The sequence below is a fragment of the Rhinatrema bivittatum genome, chromosome 14 (genome assembly GCF_901001135.1).
Source record: "Rhinatrema bivittatum chromosome 14, aRhiBiv1.1, whole genome shotgun sequence".
Lineage (NCBI taxonomy): Eukaryota > Metazoa > Chordata > Amphibia > Gymnophiona > Rhinatrematidae > Rhinatrema > Rhinatrema bivittatum.
In genome coordinates, this window is record NC_042628.1 from 80,431,078 (window position 1) to 80,440,999 (window position 9,922).

General features: G+C 48.7%; 1 protein-coding gene across 2 annotated transcripts in view; it reads right to left on the bottom strand.

Annotated features, from left to right (window-relative positions):
- LOC115075977 (beta-1,4-galactosyltransferase 3-like) overlaps positions 1-7,532 on the bottom strand; it is a 122,168-nt gene extending 114,636 nt beyond the window's left edge. The window contains exon 1 of one of the 2 annotated variants that reach the window (XM_029576989.1): positions 7,483-7,532. The gene's annotated coding sequence lies outside the window, so the exon portion shown is untranslated. Of the gene's footprint in view, positions 1-6,951; positions 7,418-7,482 lie in introns of those variants that run through there. The other variant, XM_029576988.1, reaches the window with a different exon arrangement.
- Between the last annotated feature and the right edge of the window lie 2,390 nt (positions 7,533-9,922).

Sequence of the window (9,922 nt, forward strand, 5' to 3'; positions counted from 1 at the left end):
ATCCCAAGACTGAAAAAAAGAGGTGGCGGCCTGCTACTCGCTGCTAACAAAAATCTTGGTCTGTCGCTACATTCGTCTATCTCCTCACATTCCCTTGAATTCTCAGTTTTCAAATCCCCTCATTTACAATTAGGCCTTATTTACGCCCCCCCGGGACATCTCGACTCAGACCCGTCTCCATTAATAGAATACATTGTAAAACACATCAACATTGACATGCCGACCATTCTGTTAGGAGACTTCAATCTTCATGTGGACGTCACTCCTCGCTCCTCCAATTGCGAATCCTTCCTCAACTCCCTCAACTGCATGGGATCCACGCAGCTCATCAATGAACCCACCCACAAAGCAGGACACACGCTGGATCTCATCTTCATCAACCAAGGCCTTAATCTAGCTTCGCATATCGAATGTCTGCCAATTCCATGGTCGGACCACAAACTTATCTCTACTTCCCTTCGAAACCAACATTCAACCCCCTCGGTTAAACAGAAATCCACAGTCCAACTCAGAAAGTTATGTAACCAGGAAACCCTCATCTCTCACCTAGCTTCGGAGTTAACCGAAATCGACCTTACGGATGCTGACACTGCTCTGACCTCTTGGTTAAAAATCACAAACAAAGTGGCAGACGCAACCTGCCCTCTTATAACCAAAGTCATCAGTTCCAACAATGACAAAAAAAACAAAACCATGGTTCACCCCACAATTAACTAACTTGAAACATGAACTTAGAAAAAAGGCTCAGAATTGGCAAAGGAACCCCTCCTCTTCTAACCTCTCGGCCTTTAAATCGCTCATGCACAAATACAGGATCGTCATTCTTCAGACAAAAAGAGACTTCTACTCTCAAAAAATCAATCACTTCATCTACGACCCAAAAAGCCCTCTTCTCCCTGGTCTCATCACTGACCAAACCACCAACATCAACTATTCCTGATGACAAAGCTGCGACTAAAGCCACCGAACTTGCCACATACTTCAAGAACAAAATAATCAACTTACTCGCCTCCCGTACAGATAATAATGTTCCTACCCAGCACCATCCATGCTCCTCTGCTCTGCTATTCAGCTCTAGCAATTCTCAACATCCCTCAGCCTTCTCGCGACTAACGGCATGCTTAGAGGATTTCGATCTTACATCCCCTTTAGAGATAGAAAACCTTCTAAGGAAACTCAAGCCATCCTCACACCCGCTTGATGCGATTCCAGCTAACCTTCTTATAGCAAGCGCCAAAGACGTCGAAGCCCATCACCCAGATCATCAACGCCTCTCTATCTCAGGGCCTGGTCCCGGACCCCCTCAAACTTGCCATTTTAAAACCCTTATTAAAAAAACCTAATCTCTCTACAGATAACCCAGCCAACTTTCGCCCGATTGCTAATCTTCCGATCATTGCTAAAATCCTGGAAAGAATAGTCAAACAACTCTTGGAATTCCTTGACAATAACAATATCCTCTCCCCGGCACAACTTGGTTTTCGCAAATCCCGTAGTACCGAAACTCTTCTTCTATCTCTGTCAGACAACATTCTCATGAATCTTGAAAACAAACAGCCCTGCTTGCTCATCCTTCTCGACCTTTCGGCCGCCTTTGACACGGTCAACCATGACTGTCTCATCGAAAGACTATCCGAGATCGACATCAAAAACAAAGCTCTAAATTGGTTCAAATCTTTCCTCCAGAACAGAAACTATAAAGTCAAGATCAACAGCAAGGAATCACCACCGTTCAGTTCCACACTAGGGGTCCCTCAAGGTTCATCGCTATCCCCCACTTTATTCAACATCTATCTCCTCCCACTTTGTCATCTCCTTTCTGATCTAAAGTTAATCCATTACTTATATGCAGACGACGTCCAAATCCTTATTCCGATCACAGAGTCACTGCACAAGACCATTCTTTTTTGGAACTCCTGCCTTCTCTCCATTAACAACCTCCTGACAAACCTTAACTTAATACTCAACGCCAACAAGACAGAGTTCCTCCTGATCACTCAAGACGGCAACCTTCCACTAAACAGCTCTCACCTTGCACAGCTCTCAGTTTTCTCCCCTCGAGTCAGAAACCTTGGGGTCGTCATGGATAATCAACTAAATTACTCGGGTTTCATCAACACCACGGTAAAAGAGTGCTACTACAAACTCCAAGTTCTAAAAAGGCTTCGACCCCTCCTCCATTTCCATGATTTCAGATCAGTGTTACAATCAATTATTTTCTCGAAAATCGATTATTGTAATTCACTGCTACACGGCCTTCCTGTCAACACCTTAAAGCCTCTTCAACTTTTACAAAACGCAACAGCAAGGTGTCTCACAAAATCCAACAAAAGGGACCACATAACTCCGATTCTAAAGAAGCTCCACTGGCTCCCAGTCAAATTTAGAATCCTCTACAAACTTTTATCAATCACCCACAAAGCCATTTTCAACAACACTCCACTGGACCTCAGAATTCCTCTTCAACTTCACACTTCATCCCGCCCGCTAAGATTAGCGCAAAAAGGCACTCTACACGCTCCTCCCATTAAAACATCTTTAAGGAAAAGAGCTCTATCCACTGCAGGCCCCAAAGAGTGGAATTTGCTTCCTCCTGAGCTCAGGCTGATTCATTGCCCTACCACGTTCAAGAAAAGACTCAAGACATGGCTGTTCGGTCAAGCATTCCCATAATTTATTGAGTCATCCATAGCTTTCACAGACTGTCACAGACTATCGCTACCCATGACCTAAGTTTATGTTTACTCAGCCACAATAACTTCTTCCCCCCTCCCCCCTCCATTAGTTAATTTCCCTCCTATTTAGTTTGATATCCCTTAAATCCAATTCGTTGTAACTGCACACATTGTTCTTTTTCCTAGTTATGTTCTCCAAGTTGTTCACATCCTTGTTCATTGTAAGACATATTTGTCATTATTTGCTACTTGTTGTAATGTAAACCGGAATGATAAGTAACCCTGTTACTTGAACTTCGGTATAAAAAAAAGTTATAAATAAATAAATAAATATTACTCTTCAGTTTGTCAATCAGGTCTACCACATCTTCTAGGTTCACCGTGATTTGATTCAGTCCATCTGAATCATTACCCATGAAAACCTTCTCCATTACGGGTACCTCCCCAACATCCTCTTCGGTAAACACCGAAGCAAAGAAATCATTTAATCTTTCCGCGATGGCCTTATCTTCTCTAAGTGCCCCTTTAACTCCTCGATCATCTAACGGTCCAACTGACTCCCTCACAGGCTTTCTGCTTCAGATATATTTAAAAAAGCTTTTACTGTGAGTTTTTGCCTCTACAGCCAACTTCTTTTCAAATTCTCTCTTAGCCTGTCTTATCAATGTCTTACATTTAACTTGTCAACGTTTATGCTTTATCCTATTTTCTTCTGTTGGATCCTTCTTCCAATTTTTGAATGAAGATCTTTTGGCTAAAATAGCTTCTTTCACCTCCCCTTTTAACCATGCCGGTAATCGTTTTGCCTTCTTTCCACCTTTTTTAATGTGTGGAATACATCTGGACTGTGCTTCTAGAATGGTATTTTTTAACAATGACCACGCCTCTTGCACACTTTTTTTTACAATGACCACCGCCATCAACACTTATTTGCACGTGATGAGTGCTGTTTTGCAGGGGGGGGGGGGGGAGGTTTGGACGCGTGTTTTCGATGCGTCCAAAACCCGTGTCCAGCCGCGGGTTAAACAGTGCGTTTGGCTGAGCACACTATATTGGATCGGCCTGATGGCTGGGGAGATTTCCAGTACTATTTTACTACTGCCAAACTAAAGAAACATTTGGACAGGACTGCTGGAACTTATTCAGGCCGATCCAATACAGTGAGCTCAGCCAAGCGCACCGTTTAACCCATGGCTGGATGCGCGTCCACAACCCTTTATTCCATAAGGGGATTAGCGCGTCCAAAACATCGGTCTAATCCCCACCCCGAAACTAATAGCGCTCATGACATGCAAATCCATGTTGATAAGGCTATTAGCTATTCTCCCTCAATCCAAAAAAAAAGTGTGCCCGACCCGCACATTTTAACCTTCAGAAATGAAGTCGTGCCCAGAGCAGGCGTTAATTTCTGAGCAGCCCAAAAATGTGACGATATTAAGTCGGAGGAACAAAAAGTTTTTAAAAAGTGTGCCGGCGGCCAGATTATGAAAAGAGATGCTCAATTAACCAACGTCCATTTCTCTAACCTGTCAACAGCCAACCTCTCCTGGGCACCCACTGCAGAGCAGGCGCTAGGGGCGCACATTTGTCCCTAGCGCCTCCCTGACAGCGCGAGCACAGGAGAGGCGGCCGGGCGCTGAACACTGAGCCCAGGAGAGGCGGCCGGGCGCTGAACACTGAGCCCAGGAGAGGCGGCCGGGCGCTGAACACTGAGCCCAGGAGAGGCGGCCGGGCGCTGAACACTGAGCCCAGGAGAGGCGGCCGGGCGCTGAACACTGAGCCCAGGAGAGGCGGCCGGGCGCTGAACACTGAGCCCAGGAGAGGCGGCCGGGCGCTGAACACTGAGCCCAGGAGAGGCGGCCGGGCGCTGAACACTGAGCCCAGGAGAGGCGGCCGGGCGCTGAACACTGAGCCCAGGAGAGGCGGCCGGGCGCTGAACACTGAGCCCAGGAGAGGCGGCCGGGCGCTGAACACTGAGCCCAGGAGAGGCGGCCGGGCGCTGAACACTGAGCCCAGGAGAGGCGGCCGGGCGCTGAACACTGAGCCCAGGAGAGGCGGCCGGGCGCTGAACACTGAGCCCAGGAGAGGCGGCCGGGCGCTGAACACTGAGCGCCTGTTTTCCATGCTGCTTTATTAGATCAGCCTGAGAGGGTGGCTACAGCTATGGAAGTGGTGGGTAGCAACAGACAGTGACAACAAGACACATATGAAGGGGGGAACTGAGGCATGAAGAAAAAATAGAATGAAGGAAGGGGGAACTGAGAGGATCATTGAGGAGGGGGGAGACGGCTTGGAAGAAATATGAAAAATGACATTTTTTTATTTATTTATTTTATTTATTTAATTTTATATACCGACAGCCGTTTGCACATCGTGCCGGTTTACAAGTAACTTACAACCATAAGATATATAGGCAGAAGCCTTTACAAATAACAGTATGTAACATAAATGCAGTAACAGAGCAAGAAACTAAATAACTTAGGGAGGGAGGGGTAGGGATAGTCATGACAAAGGGGGGGCGGGGGGAGGGTGAAAACAGACACATGGGGATAAGATATGTACAAGGGATTCAAGCAATAAATTGATATGTATAATGGTTTTATACAAAGTTGTATAGACGTGAAAACAAAAGTCATTGGGGTGAGGTGATAAGTGTGACTTGTACTAAGTAACATGTTTTAAAAGCAGGAAGTTAAGTGAGAGGACATGAGTGAAGAGACATGAAGGAAGGAGAAAAAGATATGCCAGCAAATAGCAAGAAATAGTGAGAGGAGAGAAGAGACAAAGAAAGGAAAGCAGTGAAGGAAAATTGTTGTAGCAGGTTTAATCTTCCAGCTCTGACAATTATAACAAGTCCCCCATTGGGTTGGGTATCCCTACAATCCAAAATTATTCTCTCATTTCTCTATATGTAAGCTTCCTCTAAAGATAAAGAAAGAGGTCAGCTGAAACCAAAATGTGAAAATTCTAATTCTGAAACATTGAATGTATTTACATATATGCAAAATCTTCATTTCTTAGCCGGGTAATTAAATCTTTAGTGTTTCCGTGTCAAAATTCCAATGCCATAAACCTCCATCAACAACTTCCTGGAGATTTCTCCCCCGTTTTAAAAAAGTTGCTCAGTGCTAGGAGCCTTCCCAAACCGCTAAGAAGCTTGGATGGTGCGGGTCTCGTGGACCCCAAGTCTGATCAAGGGGGGGATCACATCCGAGAATGAGCGTGGAAGAGGGGAGTGCGGGAGGGGAGCAGGGGCTGGGGGCAGTGCGGTGTGCAGTGCCCCGTGAGCAGCAGTGTCCCGTGCAGTGCCCCGTGAGCAGCAGTGCCCCATGCAGTGCCCCGGCAGCAGTGTCCAGTGCAGTGCCCCGTGAGCAGCAGTGTCCCGTGCCCCGTGAGCAGCAGTGCCCCATGCAGTGCCCCGTGAGCAGCAGTGCCCCGTGCAGTGCCCCGTGAGCAGCAGTGCCCCGTGCAGTGCCCCGTGAGCAGCAGTGCCCCGTGCAGTGCCCCGTGAGCAGCAGTGTCCCGTGCAGTGCCCCGTGAGCAGCAGTGTCCCGTGCAGTGCCCCGTGAGCAGCAGTGCCCCGTGCCCCGTGAGCAGCAGTGCCCCATGCAGTGCCCCGTGAGCAGCAGTGTCCCGTGCAGTGCCCCGTGAGCAGCAGTGCCCCGTGAGCAGCAGTGTCCCGTGCAGTGCCCCGGCAGCAGTGTCCCGTGCCCCGTGAGCAGCAGTGCCCCATGCAGTGCCCCGTGAGCAGCAGTGTCCCGTGCAGTGCCCCGTGAGCAGCAGTGCCCCGTGCAGTGCCCCGTGAGCAGCAGTGTCCCGTGCCCCGTGAGCAGCAGTGCCCCATGCAGTGCCCCGTGAGCAGCAGTGCCCCATGCAGTGCCCCGTGAGCAGCAGTGCCCCGTGAGCAGCAGTGCCCCGTGAGCAGCAGTGCCCCATGCAGTGCCCCGTGAGCAGCAGTCTGGGGAGCGGAAGACACCAAGCGTTGCCACATAAGCGGTCCCCGCCCGCCACAGGAAAGCGGGGTCCTGACCATTCCCTGCCCTCCAGAAGCGAAGCCACTTCCCTTGTGGGGTTAAGTTAGGGCAGGACTGACCGCAGTATAAGCGGGAGCCCTGATGACAGCAAGGAAAGAGCTTCTCGGGGGGGGGGGGGAGGCAAAGTTACAGGCGCAGAGCCAGGAAAGTGAGGAGAAATAAAGGCGCGAGGCGGCGTCCGGCAGAGAGGCCTCAGCCCCGGTACCGTTACTCGGGGAGGGGGAGGGGCGGCTTCTCCTTACCTGCGAGCACGGCAGCACCCGGGCGCCTTACAGAGCGAGCACTCATCGGTACCGTTATACCGCGCCCTCAGCGCGCGCGCGCCCCCTCCCCCCCCTCTCCCAATGCGCCTGCGCAGAGCCCTCCTACCTTTCCTCCTGTTTATGGAGAGAAAAACCCCTCCCGCTTTCCCCAAAACTTCCCGAAGCGGCGGCGGCGCCGCCGCCGAGGAGGGAGGGAGGGAGGGAGAAAATGGAGGAGAATAGAGGAGGAGGGGGCAAAGACATCCATCCTTTTCCTTTCTAGAGAAAACCCCCAACTCTGCTTTCCCCAAAGCTTTGCAACTCGCTGCAGGCTGCCGAGTGCCCTTTCCTCCATCCACAGCCCAGGAGGGGAGGGGAGGGGAGGGATCCGGAGGAAGAAAAGGTGAGGAGAGGGGGATGGGAAAGAGGTTTGCGATGGGAGGAGAAGGAAGCAGTAACAGAAAAGGGCTCCTCCCAGGCCAGTGCTCGGCCCCTGCTGACCCGGTGACCCCCAGGGCCCCTCATTCTCACCCCCTTGGACTCCTTCACACCGCCGGTTCTGCTGCTGCTGCCGCCCAGGACCTCTTGCTTAAACCTTGGTTTCGGCCTCCTGCTTGTCCCCTTCTGCTTTGTGCGCCCTTGAGCCTGACGCTGGGGCCCTTTGCTTCTGCTTCTTGCTCATCCTGGTTTCTTCCTGTCCCGCTTTGTGCTGCCCTTCCTGATCCGAGGCTGAAGTGACTGAAAGGGAAGGCTTCACTCGCCCTCTTCTCACCTCCACCCAGCTCGGCTCCTCTTCCCTTCTCTTTTCACTAAGAAGGGAAGGGGTAAAAGCAGAAGGAGAAGGGAGAGAGAAAGGGGGGGGAGGTGTGAGGAGAGGGGTTGGAGGGGAAGGAAGGAAGGTGTGGGCAGATGAATGGAAAGGAAGGAAGGAAGGAAAGGGGGATAGAGGTGGAAGCTGCTGCCGCAGCTTGTGTGTTTAGAGACGGAGAAAAATGTCTGTGTGAGCATGGGAGAGAGTGCAAGTGTAAGGGAAGAATAGCCTAATGATTAGAGCAATGAGCCATGACCCAGGGTTCAAATTCCACTACTGACCCTTGTGACCTTGCACTTAAGAACACAAGACTTGCCTTATTGGGTCAGACTAAGGGTCCATCAAGCCCTGTGTCCTGCTTCCAACAGTGGCCAAGCCAGGTCACAAGTACCTGGCAGGATCCCAAAGGGTAGAGAGATCCCAGGCTGCTTATCCCAAGAATAAGCAGTGGCTTTCTGCAATTCTCCCCTCAAGGAACTTGTCCTAACCTTTATTTATTTAAATATTTTTCTCTACCGTCCTTAAGGTGGGCCCCGTCACAACGGTTTACAGTATGGCACAAAGTAATGCTATTAACCTCTATCCGTTTACACAGGTGCCATAATGTTCGGTAACATAGTTTTAATCAATGTTAGTGAACACTATCATGTCCCGGTCAATTCTATAGCAGTTTTGAGTCAAGGACTCATTCCATAAGTAACTTATCCTTTACTGATGAATTCTATTAAAACAAAAACATACACCCTTAGTGATTCCTGTTTGTGTGGGTGTTTTGTACCTTGCACTTCCCTGGCTTCTATTCTCCCTTCTCTTTCTGAAAGGCTTGTTTGAATAGCCAAGTTTTCAGATTTTTTCTGAAAGTTTTGTTTTCTCTTTGTAGTCTTAATTCCAAGGGCATGGAGTTCCATAGTATGGGTCCCGCTAAGGATAAGGCCCTTTCTCTTACCTGCGTTACTCTTGCTGTCTTGACTGATGGAATCGTCAGAAGAGCTTTGTTGGCTGATCTTAGATTTCTGTTGGGGACATGTATGCGAAGGGCTGTGTTCAGCCAGTCTGCGTTTTCGTTGTGTATTAGTTTATGTATGGTGCATAGTGTCTTGTACTGTATTCTTTGTTCAATGGGAAGCCAGTGCAACTCAGCCAGTGTTTCCGTAATGTGATCTCTCTTCCTTTTTCCAGTTAATACTCTTGCAGCCGTGTTCTGCAATAGTTGTAGTGGTCTTATGGAGGTGTATGGTAAGCCTAGTAGAAGGGTATTGCAATAATCAGTGCTTGCAAATATTAGCGCTTGTAGTACTGATCGAAAGTTGGCGGTCGTTAGAAGTGGTTTAAGTTTTCTGAGGACCACGAGTTTGGCGTATCCTTTTACTTTTATGGATATATGTTGTTTTAAGCTTAGTTCTGTGTCTATTATTATTCCTAGATTCCGGACTTTCTCTGCAAGTATCATTTGTTTGTTGTTATTGAGTGTGATTGGGTTGTGTGAGATCTCCATGGTTTTTTTTTTCTTTCTAAATGAAGGAATTCTGTCTTCTCTATATTGATTACTAGCTCCATTTGATTTAATAGTTGTTTGATGATGTCTAGATACATGTTTGCTATGTTTAAGGTTTTCTCAATTGTATCATCAATGGGTAATATAAATTGAATATCGTCTGCATATATGTAGTGAGTGATTCCCAGGCTGGCTAGCAGGTGGCATAATGGCAGCATGTATATGTTGAAAAGTGTGGCAGACAGGGCGGATCCCTGTGGTACTCCTGTCTGAAGGTCTATTTTTTCTGACATAGAATCTCTGATTTGAAAATATCTGTTGCTTAGATATGATCTGAACCAGCTGATTGTTTTGTTGCCTAATCCTATTTCTTCTAGTCATTTAAAAGTATGTTGTGGAGGGTCACATGATGCGGTGAGCTAGGTCGGACGTGCCTAAGAGGGCTCTGGGTGCCCCGCTCCGATTTCTCTTTGTTTTAAATCTGCAATCCGCCTATTTTGGACTGAATCGGGGTGCTACGGCTTAAATACATGTCCATAACCAACTATATGCAGCGCTCACCAGCTGGCATGCCTCTACGAACGGGGAAAAGGGACAAGGATAAGCCGAAGCCTGGGGAAGCCAAGATGGCGGCGGCGCAAGATTCGCCCTCAGTCCCTGCCTTA